Raw genomic sequence first — 20,142 nt, 5'->3', positions numbered from 1 at the left:
TCGTCTATGCATAGAATAAGTGGACGTCTCTCTTCGGGGGACAGAAATGCACTAAAAAAATAAAAAGTATAGCTCCTTGGCCTATTGGGCTACTATGTCCCCACCTCCAATCGTATAAAAGATGTTATTAACGGTATGGTAAAAAGGTAGTTACGGTTGTTTCACTCCCTCTCCCATTGTAGTCGGATCGGGCCATTTGAGTTCCACTTGCCCCCTTTTTATAAAGATGGGGCGATTCCTTACTCTTTGCCCGACTCAATTGAAGTAATTAAAGAATTCAAGTCTAGATCGTACACCTCCAGTCCAGGCAAGGTGGCTGACCCTGTGTGCCCAAATGATTCAATTTCTAGTTTCATCTTGTATCCATAATAATAAAGTCTCATTTCATTAGCCGCTTGAGGATATCGGGGAGTAGAAGGACAGACGAAGAGGATGATAGCAGGAATCATATTCTCGAGGAGAGATTAATAATAAGTAGGGGATTGGGTTCAAGAGCTTCATCTTCCATAAAGAGGCCACCAGATGAGCATGGGAGGGATAATGCTTTACTCCCGGCACCGATTAAAGAGCCAGGCCGGCTCCCGAAAGGAAGGAGGATTATAGGCAAGTCAGGGGGATGGATGACCTGCCGGGCCAGAAGTTGTTGAATAGCATGGATCAGTCGAATTTTTGGGAATGGATTTCGCCATTATTTTGGGATCGATTGGAAGGAATGTGAAGGGACACCTGTCTCCGACCAGATGAGGAGGATGGGGCTATTAACGGGATAGCCGGGGGCCAATGATCGACTTCAAAGGAGAGTCATTGGTAAGAGAGATATCTGATGCTCCAGAAAGACTTCTTTGGTCTACAACCAGGGCTGCCGTCCGATGTGCACCACGAATGGGGTTAGAAAAAAATGAGTTATTGCCTTGATCCGGAGAGGGAATGGAGTTGAGGTAAGAGCAGTGGTTAGGCATGCCTTATTCTCTCCGTGCTAAGGCCCGGGATACCTATACGATTAGGAAGGGCCGAGCTATATGGCATATAGACAGGGCTCTCCAGTTCAAAATGAAATGAGTAGCTCATGCCCGCCCCTTTAGTGAACGTGGCCTTCTCCCTCGAGTCGTCGATGTCTTCAAGAGCAACCATCGGTGTGGGCAGTGGCTGAGAATAGTTGTAGGTAGGGGAGGCCTTTCACTAAGTTGCTCGGGCCCACGCAAACTACTGTTTGAAGTTGCAAATCGACGAAACTCCACTCGATATTCCCGCCCGAGCCTGCACCCATATCTTTGAGCATTCCTATATTTACTTGCATCACTGGCGAACTGATCAAAGTCAATCTACACACTCAACTCCTTTTGAAGGCTCCAGGCCTGTATAGGGATTGCCCGTTCGGATAAAGCCAGGAATATGGTATACCAAGCCATGGAAACAAAATCCTTTTTACCGGTCTCCTCCTTAGGGGCGCCCTCTAATCCATGAGCTGCTCCACAGAGAGAGAAGTATGCCTGCTCTTTGTTCGAAGCTCAACGATAGTTCAGTTTTGCAATACATGTCTCGCTTGAGGCGAGTCGTCACACGGTGGAATTCCAAGCACGCGTCCCATTCGGCAAGGAATACTAATTGGTGTCACAGATAGAACTTTTGGAGATAGATAGCTCCCGCTCTGAATACGGATCATACGGAGAGAGATCTTCATTTACGCATTCAGGGATGCTATTTCCATTCCTATTACTATACCACTAAACAACTAAGATCGAAACTGTCATGACCCAAACCCGGCCCTATGGGTTTAGCACCGTAACCGGCCAGTAATCCGAGATTACCAAAGGCCTGCAGAACAGTAGTACAGTAAAACAGAGTACAGGGCCTGGCGGAAGCCAATACAGTAAATGAATAATGTCCATTGAGCTGTGTCAGTCTGTATGCCAAAAAGATTTTTCATGCATTCACATATACAAACAGTACAGTCTATACAAAATTTACAGTCACACAGTACAGGGACCTAATCCCTTGATAACAGTACAGTAAACATTCAGTCTATACAGAACAGTAGACGGTACAGAAGGGGGAATTGTAAAACACCCCTAAGCCTTAACACGATAGGCTCGGAACCTCGCAGTGAGGCACATAGGCTGGCTTGACAAAACTGGAGTCTAACCCACGCTCCTAGCTCCGATCTGGTGGCTGAGCACCTACATATATATATAAACAGTGAGCTAAAGCCCAGTGAATAACATAATGCGTAAAGGGGTTATGAATGAAATGTCCTTACAGTAATGAAAACAGTCCATTAAATCAGTATTTCAGTCAGAACAGTTATTCAATCATATGTGGTATATCCATTAGCATAGCAGTAAACAGTAGGTCTTAAAGACCGAACAGTATTGATGGCCATCAATCAGTAAACAGTAGTGGTTCCACGAGGGAACCGACAGAGATCTCTGTAACAGTAACAGTCAGTAACAGTAGTTGCTAAGGATGCCACAATACAGTTCAGAATAGAGGACATACATTCATTCAATTAACAGTAACAGTTCAGAGAGCAGTATAGTTCAATTGTTCAGAAAATAATCATTTTGAACATATCTTTACACAGTTGTTACTCACAGAGTTTGGGTTACAGTATGCTAGAGCGTGCCTCCCCAGTCGCCAACCCTACACAGTTCACAGGTTGAACACACACTAAGCTACACAGTTGGGAAAGATAACAACTTAAACCCTAATTTGCCTCGGTGTGTTCTACATCTATATCCTCAATAAGATGCCTTAAACTAGGTCTAAGAATGCCTAGAATGGGATGAGGGTGCAAAGATGTGATCAGAAAATAGTCTCGGAGTTTTCAGAAAAACAGAGTCCCGCTCGAGCGCATGTTTCCCCGCTCGAGCGGACATGCAACAAAGGTACACGCTCGAGCGTAAACTTTTCCGCTCGAGCGTACTGTAAAAGTACTGGATGGGTGAAATCTCTACTCGACGCCCGCTCGAGCTTGAGACATGACTCCGCTCGAGCGCCCAATCCTCCGCTCGAGCGGACTGTAAAACAGTGTAGAGATACTGGATGCTCGGATTCCACGCTCGAGCGACGATTCCCCCGCTCGAGCGGAAATGCAAAATCTGGAAATTCCAGATTGCACCTCCAAGCCAAAAACCAAGTTCAAAGGCATCAAAACCGATCTTCTTGGGCCCATTTTCTGGAAAACATTTATAAACACATAGAATAACATGTTTCAAAGCACAATTTTAAGAAATCAAAGCCCAAGGGTGTTTAATTCAAACTCAATTTAAACCAATTTCATGAACAATATGAACACGCAAACATGCACGAATTCAAATCATTTGGAAGTTCCAATCTGATGCTCTAAGGAGCCAATTGATCCAAAAACAAGTTGAAAACATGGACCATTACACAATTATGGACATGCATGCACCATTTTGCCATGAACTCAACTCCAAATTCAACCAAGAACACATGCAAGCATGAATTATGCTCTATATCAACATGTATGAACTAAAACATGACTTAGCTCTACAATTAAACATGGACCATGCAAGAATCAACTTAAAGACAAACCAAAAGGATGAAATTCATACCTAGGTTCCTTAATTACTAGTCTTGAGGTTCAATCTAGCAATCCACACTTCAATTAGCAAGCAATTCTCAAGTTGAGCTCAATTCTCTCATATCTCCTCTCTTGGTCGGCTAGTGTAAGGAAAAAGGGTTGAGGAAATGGTTTTTGATTCAAGTGTATGAGTGTATACAAGGCTCAAAGGTGTGTGAGATAGTGGCCCACTTAGTGGCAAGTTGGTAATTACGGCAAACTTTGCAATTAACTCGTTTTAATCTAATTTAATCATACCTAATCCTTTTTCAGATAACTTTACTATAAAATCACATTAATTATGATGATCATAAAACTTCAATCAATTCCGGATTCGACCGCCGATAAGGCCTTCAATTAGCAGTTTAAACACAAAGACATGAACAGATAATTAATCAATCAAACAGATAGAATGTGCAACACAATAGTTATACTTGGCTAATTCAGTTTCAATTTCAGTCAGTCGGTTCAGTACTTTTAATCAGTTTAATCATCAGTCATAATCAATTTAGTTTAACGGTAATCGATGGTTATTGGTAATCAATCAGTCATTAATCGGTAAACAGTATGAGGGTTGTTACAGAAACTAAAAAAGAACTCTTCGCTGGAGTTTTATAGGGGAATGGCTATACCATAAGGGTGCTCAGAGGTGGGGTAGGCGGATGCACCTGCTAGCCCACTTCTCGTTGCGAATAGAAAGATGATCGAATGGATGGGGAGTCTTCAAAACGAGTGTGCTAACGCACTACGGCAAAGAAGGTCATAGGGCAAACAAAGAACTGCCGCTACTATTGCTTGCCGGCCTTAAGGACTTTTCACTGCCGCTAGCTCAATTGTGGCTTTGAAGGTTGAAGCGCCCCGTCACGTAATGGGAGTTTAAGCTGTGTTTAGCCCTCCCTAAGAACCCCCCGGAGGAGAATTAGCGCTGGTAACGAGCCCTCGCTCACGTGCCTGTGCTGCGGTTTGGGAAGGGATATATATGAACAGCAATATAGTCCTATATTCCGATAAAGGAAGAAGGTACGCTCGTACCTATAGCAAGGAGAAAGTCGTAAAGTAATAGTGATGTTGATTCAAAGCAATCCATCATCGCTAGCTTACTGCAAATCATACATTCCCTTCTGTCTTTGCTTGATATAACCCTCAAAAGAGAAAGCAAAGGAAACTATTAGACGTTACTCCCTAACGCGTTGAGGGTGGTCGTAAATCAAGACAAAACAAAATAGATTGGATGGTAGCTAGGCTATGGAACTAACAGCGGTAGCTGCAACCGATATATCCGCAGGAGCTCTTGTTTTATCCGCTCTTTGCCTGTAGCTAGTAGGAAGCTAGGCACAAGACGCAGACGCTAAGATGCAGACTCTAGGTGCAGCTGCTTCTTTGGTCTCGTCTTCTCTCTAGGTTTATAGCAAGCTCTGACCTCGGGAGGGGAGAGGCTTTAGAGTCATGTTATACTTAACCTCTCCTCGAATCTCTTCTTTAAGGCGAGCCTATAAAAAGAAGAAGAACAAGAAGAAAAGAAAGCGAGCCTTGAGCTTTTGGAACAACAAATTCCTCAACCCATCACGTTTTCTGAGTATCTCCCGAAGGAGTGGTTCAAGCAGGCTGACTCCGAGGAAGAGCCTGAAATACTGTCATGCAATACCATCACAGTAAATATCGACTTCGAGTCAGCTCGGGTGAATGTGACGCAAAGCCCCCTAGATAGCGAAAAGGCCATGATTCAGGCGGCCAGAATCGATAACCAGCATGCCCAGGTCACCATCGCACTAAGAGGAATAAATGTGCCAGTAGATCTTTTTGTCCCGGAAAAGAATCTGCTGAGATACCCGTATCCGGCTTGGGTCGACAGAGTTCCCCAGGGATATGAAATTCCGCACTCTGATAGATACCCAGGCGTGGTGGGATGTCCAAGAAGACATCAGGTACTCTTCCTAGCCCGATGCGGCACCGCCATCCGAAGCCAATCCTTGTTGTTGAGGCAGTTCCCATTATCCCTCAGGGAAGATGCATTGGATTGGTATTTCAATCTCCCTTCCCGATCCATATCAAGCTGGGACGTGCTCGCTAACAAGTTTTATCGAGCCTTCTACGCATCCGGGGCAATACATATTGACATGCGAGAGTGGGAGGAATACGAAAATGAAACTGTCGAAGACTATGACCTTTTCGAAGGGGAGTCCGATCAGATATTGGAATTGGCCCTTGACCAAAGATAAATGGGCGGTTTCAGACCGGTGCACATACACCCTCCAGAGGTATACGACAGTCCATTCCCTGAGGGGTATCAACTACCAAGGTTCGTCCAATACAGAGGCTTTGGTGATCCGCGGGAACACATAAGAAGGTTCCTCCGACAATGTGGACCTACAGCAGGCAATTCTTCATTATGCCTTAGGCAATTTCCACTCTCCCTCGAAGGGATCGCCTTTGATTGGTACTGTTCATTAGGCGACCATTTCATAGAAGATTGGGAAGTGATGAGGGTTCTATTCCTTGAGGAGCAAGAATCTCCGATCTTTCTGGGAGAGAATGCACCCCCGGGTTTTCCTGCCTCTTCTTCGTTAGATTCTTACTTCGAACCCTCGCCATCTGGTAACTGCCTTCTTAACAGTTTACATATTAGGTTTTCTCGTAGCATATATTTATATTTTGCTGACTCCTGTTAATTTTGTTGGAGATTTGCCGGGCTTTGGGGAGGCTTCGCTCTCCCTATCCGGGGCTTTGGAGACTGAAGTTGCTGTAACAGAGGCTTTAGTCCCGGCTCTGGTAGAAGCAGCAATCAAAGTAGCACCAAACCTCTTCCCATCCTTTTCGGAAGGTGAATATAGAATCACGTCTTTGCTGGTATTTCGTGATTTAGGATTCACACTTGTCTCTTGTTTCGACAGAAATGTCAACCCTTGTGTCGGAACCCGATACAAGTGGTACTGCAGACGAGGCTCCGGCTAGAGCCCAGGGTCTTCTGAACCCTTAAGTCCTTTAAGCATTGCTCCTATGAGCATGATTCTGCCTATAGCCGGTTCTTCTGTTTCGGTATCCAGCCCTGCTCCGGTGGAGGACTTTTCCCTTCCTGTTTCAGGATTGCCCGAGGAGCCAAGATCATGAAGTCCACATTAATCCGTGCTGGTCCGGAAGGCTTCAGTTTGAGATAGGGGTACTCTTTTCTCAGCTAGATCGAGAAGAGTGTTAAAGTCCCCAATGACCAACCATGGGAGAGAGATAGAATTCGCTATCTCAGTGAATTCCTGCCACGTCTCATGCCGATGGCAAGCTTGAGCCCATGCATAGACCACGGAAAACATCCAAGAGTGTCCTTGTTTTTTGTCCGAAACTAGAACATGTATTGTTCTTGAAGAGGCATGGACTTCCTCTATAACACAGGCTTTCTCCTTCCAGATAAAGCCCCAGACAGCTCTAAAACAACAGAAAGAAGAGCAGAAGATACACAAGAATGATAAAAACAAAATTTATTGATAATATCTGAACCATTATCCACAGAGAGTCTGCTTTATAATATTAGATGCCATAACATCTGGCATATGATAAGATTTGATTGGATAAAACTGCTGGATGAAAGAGGGGATGAAATAGAACCTCGCGTTCCATATGATGATCCTCATTTGGAGAAATATCATAATGAGTATCATAACTTTTTTTATACCACTTTTTGTTTTCTTCAAAAATCATATCACCTTCTCTCTAACTTTACGTTTATTAGTAGATCTTTTAAAGGGAGTCGATTTTACCTAATGGAGAACGTCCATTTAGTAGTACCAAGCACGACCAACAGTAGGGGCGCGCGGATGATGAGCAACGGCTGCACTGTCTTGAAAATTAGATAAAGACAAAGACGTAAACGGGTGTTGTTCGAATTCTACACCATCCCCCGCCGCTGTCTGGAATGAGAATTCATTGTCATCCTCCTTAGCCGATCGATTCGACAAACTCAACACTGGTCGAAGTTCAACATTTGGTTACTCAGGTCAGCCAAGTGAAGTACATTACCTTTCTCATGCCTGATAGCCCGAACCCCCTGTTTATGCTATTTTCTACTACTCCGAAAGCTAGATTCTAAGTATAAGCTCTCCAAACTATTCCGAAGTTGATGATTTCGCTTCCGCGAGTGATGCCTGGCTAAAGCACTCGAGCGTTGCAAAGGCGAAACCGTCCCCATACCGCCCTTCCTTCACTGCCTAGGTGAGATAGCTGAGCGACCAAACGGAATCTTAAGTCAATCTTCTCGTCTTGTCGATGAGGGCTAAAGAGTTCCTCGCTTTTAATGAATTTCATTCATGCTGGGACTTCTTTATAGATTCAAATGCCCTGCTAGGCTTCCTTTCTTACCAGAGTTCCTTTCTTAATGGAAATTGAATGAGGCGCCCCTTCTTTCGAAAGACTGATTCGTGTCTCACGCTTCATTCAATCTCTTTCTTTATATGACCATTTCCCTTTTTCTTGATGAGCGCGTCTTAAAAGCCTTTTGATACCAGATGTGCTACCTTCTCACTCTCGTTTTCAGGTCTGAGCTCGAGCCTTCTTTTTAGAGCAATTATAAGGATTTCCTTCGATACAGGACAAGGGCGGAACTGGAACCCCATTCCTGTCTGTAGGGCTAGTTAAGCATCATTCCTCCGGTGCTGGGAAGTCATTATGAAACATATAAAATAAGAACCTATTCCTATTATGTGCCCCATTTCTTCCTCTTTCACTTTAGCTTAGAACAGAGGGCCAAAATATCCCAAAATCCACTTGGAAAAAAAAACTCCTATGAATGAGTTCCAAAAAAGCCTCACCTATAGAAATAAAAAACAATAAGAACAGCCCCGCTTCACTTGGGGTCTCGAACGTAGTTCTTTCTCTCACACGCTGTCATCCCCACTTTTCGAAAAAAGCCTCTTCTTTATACTTTTTCCATTCCCCATTCTGCTTACCACGGACCCTCAGACTGAATTAGCAGAACAAACCTCCCTCTTCCATACCCTTGACATATGAAAAGGGCTGGTAAGGTTTTCTGTGCTCAGAATACCCCTCTTCGAGGAAGCGGAGAAGGTAGTCTCTCTCAACGCGATGGAGACGAGGTCGAGCTAGGAGCACATGGAGACGGAGAAGGGACACCTTTTCCCAACTGACATGTAGATCCACTAAGACTTGCGACTTACGCGGCGAGGAAGATCAACTCGTCTTTAACAGCTGCTTTACTGGGCTGAGCTGATACGGCTACCGCTTGCTATTGCTACTCCGACAACTCCGACAAGTCACCCCGAAACTCCTCTTTCGGAGCAAATGTTGGATTGGATAAGCAGTAGAGATAGGAACAGCTCCGAAGAAGGCTTTCCCACAGAACATGCTAGCCTAGCTACAACGCCACTCGTACCCCAAATAGGCTGGGCTACTCCTTAAAGTCGTTAAGGTATAAATTTCAAGACTAGGTGCATCGTATAGTAATAAAGTGCTTTCCCTTCATACGACCACACCGGACCGGAAGGCGAACGAAATGTGTCAGCCCCGTATTTTTGGGTCACAACCTTAGATTCTTGCTGGTGATCTCTTGATCAGGAAATGCCCCATAGAAGGAATAGCTTGAGCGGGACGTGAGCAGTAGTCTCACTCTCCAAGACCAACGAGCAAGACGAGCAAGAGGTAATATTACACGCGTGAGGAGTAATAACGAAAGGATGGCGGAAGCCAATGTCCTGGGTAATATATCATAATCCGTTGTTTCACACCTTTCCAGTTACACCGCTTTGAGTCTTTTTTGGATCATAGGTTAAGCCAGGGCTGCCAATCCAGTCTCTTCCTAACAAGGCATTGTACCTTGCTGTAGTATCTATTACGAAGAATCCATCCCTATAGAGAGAGTAAAAGAATTCGGAAAAAGTAGCCAAATGGTCAGCTTCCTCGCTGCCTCTCTTATCTTGAAGTAATAGGATTCTATCAGCTAGGCACTGGCTGGAACTTACTGGACAAGGGGGCGGGCTATCCGTAGTAAGCAGTTGTCCTCTCCACTTATCAAAGTGTTTGACTTTCTTCGAGAGGTAAGGCTTCATTCCGAGATTGGGGTTCCAACCACCAGATCCCATCCCGTTAACCAGCCGCCCAAGCCTCCGTTAATCTAAGACTCTGAGCAGCCCAACGGACAAGGACTATTTATGAGTTATTGGATTGGGTCAAGAATAGACCGAAAGAAATGAAACGGAGCCAGACATGTATATCTTATAGCAGTGAATTCGCAGAATTTACTTTCCCCTCGGAAGCAGGTTCTCAAAACGATCTAAGTTCATTTCATATAGATGAATGAGAAACGGCTGAATTTTAGGAGTTCCGATCGGCTCCTCTTAAGGGAATCGATTGGTTAATCAAACGGTGTTAGGGAGCTCAGTTCCCGTTCGGTCTTCCATCTTCTCATATCAATTCCTCTTATTCGCTAAATGAAAGCCAAGTGTGTGGATTCCAAGGCGAAAGTTTGGGCATGGTTCAATCCTTACCAAACACTTTTCGAATGGGGTAGTATCGAATATAAGCTTGCTACTGATAACAACGGTTCCCTATCGGGGTATGTATGAACAGCTCTTCTTACTTACTTGTTTAGTTCATTTAGCGCGCAAGATGAATAGCTAAGAAGATGCACAAAGTCTTTAAGTGAGTTCCCGTAGAAAAGCCTCACGAGATCATTCACTTTCAGACAGAAGGACACTTTTGCAATTATTGATATATGAGGAAGTATGGTGCGGCAACTAACTCTATCTAGATAGCGAGTTTTAGACCAAGAATTGTTCATCTATCATATTATGATAATAAAGAGAACATCTGAAATGAAAGTGTAATAACGGATCGAAAAATCACGTCTGAACAGTACTTCGAAGGGCGAGATATCCCTCTGCAGCACCGACTCATAAGCAAGGAGATGGGATTAGGCAGTATAGGTTCGCCAGGAAGACTTTATCCTTTCCTCACAGCCCCTAATCAATAGGGGGGTGAACAGCAACTCTTCCATAGAGAAGAAGACCGGGACTAGCCTTTCTTCACACTCGACGAGATGGTAAAAACTTTCAATCAATTCACCTATCCGCAGCACACTCCGGTCTGTAAGTAAGCTCTGTAGCTACGGAAAGCAGCAACCCCTTATCGAGCACCTGTCTTTTTGTAAGCTTTCCACAATGGTAGGCGGTCAGCTAATATATGTATGTATATTGCCCTCGTACGGAGGACCCGCCTAGCGATTGACTCTCTGAGGAATGATGGCTTGCCGCCTATCCGCATTATATATATATTGCCTTCGCTCGGTCCGGAGCCCCTTTTCAAACCTGGTTGAAAGAAGGAGGAAAACAGGCATTTTAGCAAACAATAGATTGGTGGGGTAGACCCGATATGGGAAGGATTTTATGGTGGATTAACCGCCGCGTGGGCCTTTAAAAGAAAGAAGATTTCGTGCTAAGAGAGCTGCTTTCTTCTGTGTTGAAGCAAAGATTAACAAGTACTTCCCAATTAGTCAAGCGGTTCGGGGTCCCACTTTTATCTCCCTCGTAAACTTTCTTTCCAGGCAACAGAAGATGCAAAAAGAATAGCAGTGGTTTCGGTAGCATTGCCGAGTTTGCATCAGCTATTATCACCAATTGAATCTCGTGATCCGATTGTATGGAATAGCTCGAACAGACAGGTAAGGATTGAACCATGGAATCCAAACTCTGAAGTAGCTAAGTCATCTCCCGGTCCTAGGAGCAATCAATCCAAAATCGCTCACGTAGCTCAGTCAGCTAAACCAAGACCAAGTGGCAGCTATAGTCCTTTAAAAAGACTGTTAAGATCCTAATCGGTTATCTCAAAAGGCCAGCTCTCGGCCGACAAGTCAAATGCCCTGGCGAAGACGGTAGAGCTTATTCTGAATGGTTGTAAGTTTTGATTCCTCTTACTCGTGACGTTTGCGAAGGAGAACCATAGTAGTAGAGGCTAGCCAGCCGTTACCTTCCTTTCTCAGGGACTTCCTTTCGAGGGTCTGAGGTCAACAATCTCTTTGAGAGCGAGGGCGTTGATCCATACCCCGGGTTCATTTGCCTGCTATGTCGAATTTCTCATGATCGTATAGAGAGAATAGGCCTTTTTCTTTATATATTCCGTAAAGGTCATCTGACAGCCAGACTCGAAGCAAGACGATTTATCAGACACCAATTCTGCGAATTGGCTGATCGGGAAATGAACTAGGGCACTAGCACTAATAGATAGTAAAGGCGGGGCCCGTAGCTTGCAAGGCGAAGCTTGTTTTCGGTGATGTTGATAGGGAACATTCCACTCGAGACGGTATTTAATCTAACAGAAGTCTGACCCCGGCCCAGTCAGTCTTTTTGGGGCTAAGCTGTAAAATAGCGGGGTGCTGCGCTACACAGAGTAAGATGTACTGTTGGAAATAGATTATTCTAGTAGAAATAGAAAAGCTTTTAGTTCTTTGATTCTTTCTGTGGTATAAGGGCAAGAAATAAATAATCGAGTAGCCTCTTTTTAGAGCTAGCCGGAGGTCAAGTAATCAGGCAAGGCATACGCAGTTCACTCCCTTCTATTCTATAATAAGGAATATATATAAATACATCCGCGTCTCAATCCCGGCCCATGCCCTTTTGAAAGGGAAGTAAGTACATCAACATGAACTTAAAGAGAGGACGACTTTCTCCTTGAACAACGGGGGCATAGTTGGCAATCCATCTTACAACGTAAGACATACAGTAAACAATTAGAGATCTAACTGGAATACGTAGAGTTGCCCTACCTCTCTTAATGATAATATTATTTTTTCAAGTATTGAACAAAGACTGCCTGAAAGCAGGCATTAATGAGGACCTATCCATTACGGTGTGCTAAATCGAACCTCCTTTGCCATCAAAGCCGATGTCCTCTAACCACTAGGCGAAAAGGACCATAAAGAGGGGTTAGAACAGTTAGCTAAGGATTCATTCCTAAAAGCTCTTGAAACAACAGGAAGCCCTAACCCTGAATGTCCCTGAATGTAGGGTATACAAGAAGGATAGATGCACCATGGGCCTGGATCACATATTTCTTTATATAGATAGATCAACCTGTATATTCATATTCATACCTCTCGAAGGTTGCAGGCAAGGCTGAACACACCCAGCTTCATTTACCCTATCTTTTGGTACACCACCAATCATCCCATACGGATATATTCTTACCATTGCCTACCAGCCATTTTGTACCTTTTCTGAGGATTTACTGTGTTTATCCGGGCAAAGAAGAGGCTTTACATGATTCTGAAACTCGCTTATTCCTCTCTAACTCTTTCTTCTTTCTTCGACTATTTCTACTACTGCTTTCGTAGCCCAATGCCTTGTCAGGCAAGAACAACTCCCACCAACGAAGCTCGTCGTTCCTTTTTGGCTCTCTCCACAGCTATCTCCTACATGGTCCCGGGAGCCTGAACCCTTGAGGGAGATTTGATTCATTGCCATAGTACGAGGGTGGGAAGTAGAGCGGAGTTCCCTACCCTCTTTCACGTAGAGCAGGTTTTCCCTCAATGTAGAGGCCTTATGAGTTCCCTGGGTACTCCCCAGATCGCGAGTACTGATAGATATTGGGTCTACCCATCGGCCTTCTCTAATAGGGCACTCAATCAATCCCCAATCGATCTATCAATCCTTAGATTGTGCCTGAATTCGCCTTTCGGGTTCCTCTAACAGAGAGCTAATCGATCGCTCGCCAGTTGCGAGTTGCGAGCTGCTCTTTCTCTTCCTATCACTAGGTCGGTCCGTCGGATTATAGTGCTCGACGATTCTATTAGTCTGGTACTGGTATCCTTCGGGAACGAAGAATTCGAGTCAACGGGAGAATCGATCAATCGCCCCAGGTGTCAGGCCATCTCGTTTAAAAGTATGACCGCGGTCCTTTCCTTGGTTTAGGGATTAGGGTGGTGTGCTCTATCCGAATTTCAGGTGTGCTCTTGTGAGTGGGAGTGTGTGTTGTGCCAGAAGGGACGTATCCAGTAGGTGATTCAAATATTTTCGTATAGAAAGAGAGAGTCGGAACTTTGGAGAGCTATCGACCCTTAAAGACGGGTGGAATGTCAGGGACCACTTAGTCTCATCGAAGCTATGAAAGCCCAGGCCACGTCGTGTGACGGACATTTCGTAGAGCTCTCTTCCTTTCTTCCCGATTCTCAGTGACACGAATTCTTGCTAATCCAGAGAACTGCTTGACGTAATCCGTCGGGTTCAGGCTCGTGCGACGACCGTCTGGAGCGAAAACAACTGATCGATGATGGAAAGCTTTCTCTTGCACGTGTACGGACAACCAAAGAATTGCATTGCATATGTAACGGTTTCATCCGCGACGACTGATCTAAGAGTATAGAATAGAGGGTAACTCGGGTGGAATAATAAAGATAGGAAAGAATGTTCCCTACCTAACCGTATACTAAGAACTATAGGGTGGAGGACGCCATAGAGAAAACAAACACTAGCCGAACAACCAGTAGAGCGGGGATAACGTACGAAACTGATAGTGAGAGCTAGCTGAGCAATAGCACAAAAAAGAGGTCACGTTCGAATGGTAAGCTATAACTAAGAAATATGTATATAATATAGAAGAGCATTTCCGCGGCCTGTAACACAATCGTTTCGGATCCCCGCAAGCATGCGCTTCTGATTAGAAGGGTGGTTTACATGATCCGCTCGAAACTCGAGATGTCCTATTTTCTTATAGGAAACTTCCCATTTAATCGATCTTGAGATTGAGGCCCTAGCCAGAGATGACCCTCTTTGAAGATCTGGCCTCGCATGGACTGCAGTGTTGAACTGATTCTAATCCTTGACCTGATTGGAATCCTTGAATTCGCCCAGGGAAGAGGTATCATATACAGTTCAGACGATTTTGAAGACGATCAGACGAGAAATGAGATTCTAACTAAGAGGGTTGCTGCAAAATACGCTTTTTACGTAATAAAGAAGAGTGAGCAGAGTGGCTGTTGGTTTCGTTGAAGACGTGAAGGCGAGAACTCTCACCTCTGCCAGTGGGACTAAAAAACCATTGATTTCAGATTTCATTGGAGAATGAAAGTGAAACTGAGTAAATCATAATAAGGATCGTGCGCCTAATCCTCATAAGCTTCCGATTCGATTAGGGAAGTTCTTTATTCTTTATTTGGGATCGGATTCAAGCTCATCAGAGTCAAGCTCAGAGGGGAAGGTTGGAGAAGTCCATTGTCTTTGGCTTATTCGCTTCCAACCGTTGAATGAAAGCGAAAGTGGCTTTTTCAATCCCCCATCGTGGGGTAGAACTCTGATTGGAAAGACCGATGCGTCTCAGGCTCAATCTTGGGCTTGCCTGGCAGGGAAAGGGATTGGCTTGAAAGTGCATATTCATACTCAGACGATCAAGTCTGGTTTCTTTTCGTGTTGTTAGGATGGACCTGCATGCCCACCTTTGACTTCGACGTTGAGATATGTTGCTTTGCTTGATGGAACTCCTTTGTGTATGAAAAAAAGTGGGCTACCTTAAGCTTAAGGCGCCTTCGAGCTCAAAAAGGGTGGATGCTTGCGCGCCCTGCCTTCCCGATTTCCTCGAAGTCGATCTCTCGCTGGTTTTTCTTTTTCTTTCTCGTGGAGCTAATGAAAAGACGTGGTTCGGGTCTCAGTTAGAAAGCCTGTCACCCATCAATCGGGTGTCTTGCCATTCTTCATGTGCAGCTCCTTCTGTGCATCTGAGTCATCGAAATTGAAGAGGGACAACTAGTTAGCTTTCAATTGGCATTGGCCTACTTACTTCTCCACTTTTCGGCCTAACGACTGCTACCTTTTTTCTTTCATTTGTCTTATACCGTTCGTGCCCTATGACGAGTAGGCCACTCACTCCCTTTAGAGTTGGTTTAACACCAACGAATGTCTAATTCAGGTTGAGATGGATTTCTCATCTTCGTACTATAAGCTATGGAAGTGGGAAAGGGTGAAAGGGCATACCCCATAGAGAAACTTGCTGAAATGGCCTATTTTAGTAATAGGCAAATCCATTGGAGTCTCCAGATATTCTATTTTCTCCACAAGAGAAAGCCCAAAGCTTAAGATTGCATATTCAGAGCATTCCGCTTCCTTCTCCACCGCTAGCTCTCCTCTCCACCCAGCTAGGCCAGCCAGGAAGCAAGCTCGAACAGGCCCTTGGTTCATATCCCAGCCAGCAAGCAGCAAGTTGTCTTTGACAGCATCAAACTACTGGGATCGAGTACCAGGATAGAGTACTGCCATTGACTCCTGGCTATAAGCGACACCTGTCAATCCTATAGAAAGGTCATGAGAGGGCATCTTTCATAAAGAAGAAAATTCATTTAGATTTAGTAGGTCAGGTCAGGAATTTTTGTGCCTCCCAAAGTAGCCATTTTATTAGCAAAGAATGTAGAATCAAGCTGTTTTCTATAACTGATATCTGACCAAGTATCCCATCCCGAGTGTCGCAGCCCGCCCAGCTCTGACTGGCATCTAAACCTACCTGGATCTATTGAATCACCACCCGGCAATCATACACGTAAGACCAACTAGAACGAAAGCAAAACCATGTTGAATTAGTGCTGGAAATTTATCCTATGGGTAAGGGAAGATTCAAACTTTTTCATTCGAAAGGGGTGGAGAATGTAATGAGTATTCGATTCCTGGTGGTCCGGGAAAACAGGTGCTGTTGGTGATTCGAGAGAAATGAGATTTGTTGGTTCAGGATAAACTTAATCCGTTGTTTCGTCGGCTGATGTTGCGAAGCTTTACTCGACTTTTGAGTAAAACCACTTCTTTGGCTGAAATAAATAATGTTTCACAGAAGGGGGTGTTGACCTATTCGACTTCCTTTCATCGGTTCTCATACTTATGAGATGAAGGCTCCTGGCGCAAACTGAGGGCAGGGAAGGATGCTATTTCATTCTCTTAGATCAAGGAAGACTCCAAAGGAGCTCTTTCATTGAAGTGTCTGCCGCCCGGCCTGGTTACCCCAATCCTTAAGTATTTTCATGCCATGATCTTCTCATTCCTTGTAGCAACAATCCGACATCTAAACCTTGTTGTTGCCACTAGACCAGTACAAACCTTCTTGTCCGAACTATCTGTCCTCACACCAATCATACGATATCCGCTATTATTACCTATGATTCTATTCTTAGAAGTGATAGAAGTGAAAACAACGTAATCTCCGATCGAAGAATACGGGGTTATTGAGTTTAGTAAATAGAATGTCAGACAAAACGGGGTATTTGTCCTATAATAGAGGGTATTAGTGAAACTCGTAATGAAAGAATGAAAGGACAGAAGAGAGAACAAATCACTTTATAATAAGGTCAGTAAGGCAAGTCAAGCTCCTCTTTCAAGAGAAGAAGAATCAGTCGTAGATCAGCGAGACAGAAAGTAGGTGATTAACCGAGGCGGGAAAGGAAGGTTGCCACAAAAGGAAGCAGTCTCAGTATCAATAGCAGTAGCAATAGGAGAAGGAAATCAGGAAATTTGAATAGAGCGATGTTCGAAATCGTGGGTTCGCCTAAGTAGCCATGGATCTGGGAACCCCCCAGCATGTTCCCGCGCTTGGCCAGCGCATTCTAGCACTATCTAACAGCCTATTCTTGTTCCAATCGTTTGAGGAAAGCCCTTCTTCTTGCAAAATGGGCATATAAAGAAAGAAAGGTGCCCCGAGTGGAGGCAGTCAACCATCAAAGCGCTAAGCCCCTTACTCTTAGAATTAGAACGGGTTACACACGCTTCAAGTTTCGACTGCGCCTTACCGCCTTAAGATAGAAAGAGCCAGTGCCATCCCCGCTTCCTCCTTTTTGGCCTAATCAGCTGCTTCTGTTTTAGGCATCTAGATAAGAAATGTCAGTCCCTTGTCCGATTCTGTTCAAGCCCTAGTTTAATATCTATCCAAACCTCCCTCACAGTTGGGATTCCAGTCTTATGGCTAGCAGCTGCTCCTTTTATGCCCCTAGTGTCAGTTGTTCGTGGCACTTATTTCATTCTCATGGCACTTGCCTTACCCAGCGTCGAAGTGAAGTTCTTTGTCCTGTTCTCTTATTGGCATCTAGTCTAGATCGATTTCTAACAGCGGTAAGCCCGATAACAGGGAAAAAGGCAAAAACACTAGCTGATAGAGATGGCACAACTCCTTCTTCCTTCTCTGTGCGTGGCGTGGGTGTGGCTATTGATCGGATAATTGTTGTTAAAGAAGCACCTTCCCTTCTGAAAAGAGCGGAAGTAGCCATGTTTGCAGCGCTTATGCCTGCAACGGAAAGAGCATTTGCGTATACGACATCTCATTCGGAGTGGGGATCACTCCCTTGGTTCAATGTAGGCTCTCTTTCTAAAGAGTGGTTTTGATACCCTCTCGTCACTCCCTTGCTTGACAGTGAGGGAATCCTAAGTACGTCATTTCACCAAGCAGTCCTTCCTGCACTGAAAGGGGGGAAGCATCCAATTCCATGCCTCCCTCCCTATTGAATGGAGTTGCCTTATTATTTTATTCCAATTTTCTGAAAGAAGTCCTTCTCTAACAAATCTACCAAGGAAAGATGCCACAAATCGGATTCTGTAACTTACTACCTTCGGGTTACTTTCCTTAATCCCAGAAGTGACGGAACTATCTTCCCTTCCGAAAAGAGCTAAATCGACTGGGGATCGTAGCAACATCGCTTATTCCTCCAACGTCTTCTTCTTCTTAAATAGCAATAGCATCAGAGTCGTTCACAAGAACTGCCTATTCTATTCCGAAACCTAGAAAGCGAGAAAGAGAAGTCCTTTAATTAAGCAGAAGTGATCAACGAAGACCTAAGAGCGGATGACGAATCGTTTCTCTCTTGGCTTGGGTTTACCTATATTAAAGAGATGGGCCTTGAGCCTGATCTTTCTTCTTTATCGCCAGGGTAGGCCTTGACTTTTGCCGGGGACTTTGTTGCCGGGTCTCCCCCCCTACTTCTCTTTCTCCAATAGCTCCTCACAGACTAGGAGATGAATCTCTAGACCTAAAAGCAGTTATATAAAGCACTGCTGCCACTTCCTTTGCTACCGGCTTCTTTCAGTTCGAAAGCGTAAATCAAGAGGCTAAACTCGATCTATCTTTCCGGCTTAGCCGAACTCCTCACCTGGGGTGACTGAAGGATATTCTGATTCAAGCTCTGAACCAAAGCGATTTTCTCTATTATACCCTCATCGACATCTCCTTACGCTGATTCAATAGCAGCTGGGTCGTGAACAAGAACAAGAGCTGAAACACGTTCAAGCTCAAAGCTACTGGTTCTGTCATACTCTATTCTATTTCTTTCTACTCTCGAGTTACTGGCTTTCCTTTCGAGCAGACTAAGAAGAAGAAGAAGCCCACGGAGCGGTAGCAGCTACGACTTCTTCCTTCTGGGCTTACTTGCCAAGTCCAATAGCAATGGATTCTGTACCAGCAAACCATATTTCACCGGGTGTTCCCTCTCCGTTCTAGCTTTCTAAATAATATCGGTGCAGGAAAAACTACTAAATCAGTAAATCCGGGAGTTCCTGCCTTCCCCAGAGTTCTTCCTTAGAGGGTTGGCACAAAAGCAGCAGATATTTTCACTAATAGCAAAGAATTCCATTTCCTCGAACCAGATTCTATTAGATCTTCCTATACCGTAATTCGCTAATCTCGATGAAAGAGCAGGTAACTACATAAGGCAGTTTTCCCCGCTCTGTCTTCTCTACGATTTACGGGTACTTACTCGTGCACGGAATCAAACAAGAGGAGGTTGCCTGATGGGACATCTGCTAGTGTGAAACTTGCTACTGGAATGCACAAGAAACAGAGTGGGAGCTGCAAATGGAAAGAGAACGCTGGCCCAAATCAAGAAGAAAGAAAAAGTCCACTCAGGATGCGATAAAGGTATGAAAAAGGTGACCCTGAGGCCTTGGTGAACCAACAGGGAAGTTTGAATACTACGTTCTCCACTCGAAAAGGAAAGCACCCGTAGCGGAAACAACCACTCAGACGCAAACTCCTCCCTTAGGGGAAGATCAAGTGTCTATTCCTTTCACAGAATCAAGCTCGCCGAATCGGAATAATCAAAGTGAAGCTTCAAGTGCAACACCTCTGCCTGAACCTATAGTAGAATCTCCACCTGGAGGTTATGATGAAGACACGGAATCCTTGTTGAGCAAGGATTTAATAATCTGAAGATAGAATGCGGTCAACCACAGCCTGGTGCACCCGCTGGGTCAACACAAAACCCTTTCCATGAGTACTTCGAGCAAGATTATCACGGAATGGATGCTTGGGATTACATTGATAAACACTATGGCACACCATCACTGTACCGAGGTGATCTCGGCAAGGCCGAGGTTATCTCCAAAGACATCGGAATCCGAGATAAGTGGATAAGGGACAAGAGTCATAGAATAAAGAGAAGACTTCAGTTTGTATTAAGATAAAACTCTTAGAGAGTTTATCCTAATCTTACTGGGAGTCCAAGATTAGCAGTAATCTTGAGTCCATAGAAGTCAGGCTTCTATTGGGACTAGGTTTATGTTGGCTATAAAAGAGAGGCACCCCCATGGGTCTAAGGTATGCTTTTGATA

Source organism: Camellia sinensis, unplaced genomic scaffold, assembly GCF_055761805.1.
Source record: "Camellia sinensis isolate YWXY unplaced genomic scaffold, ASM5576180v1 Unanchor2, whole genome shotgun sequence".
Classification (NCBI taxonomy): Eukaryota; Viridiplantae; Streptophyta; class Magnoliopsida; order Ericales; family Theaceae; genus Camellia; species Camellia sinensis.
This window is presented reverse-complemented; position numbering follows the sequence as displayed.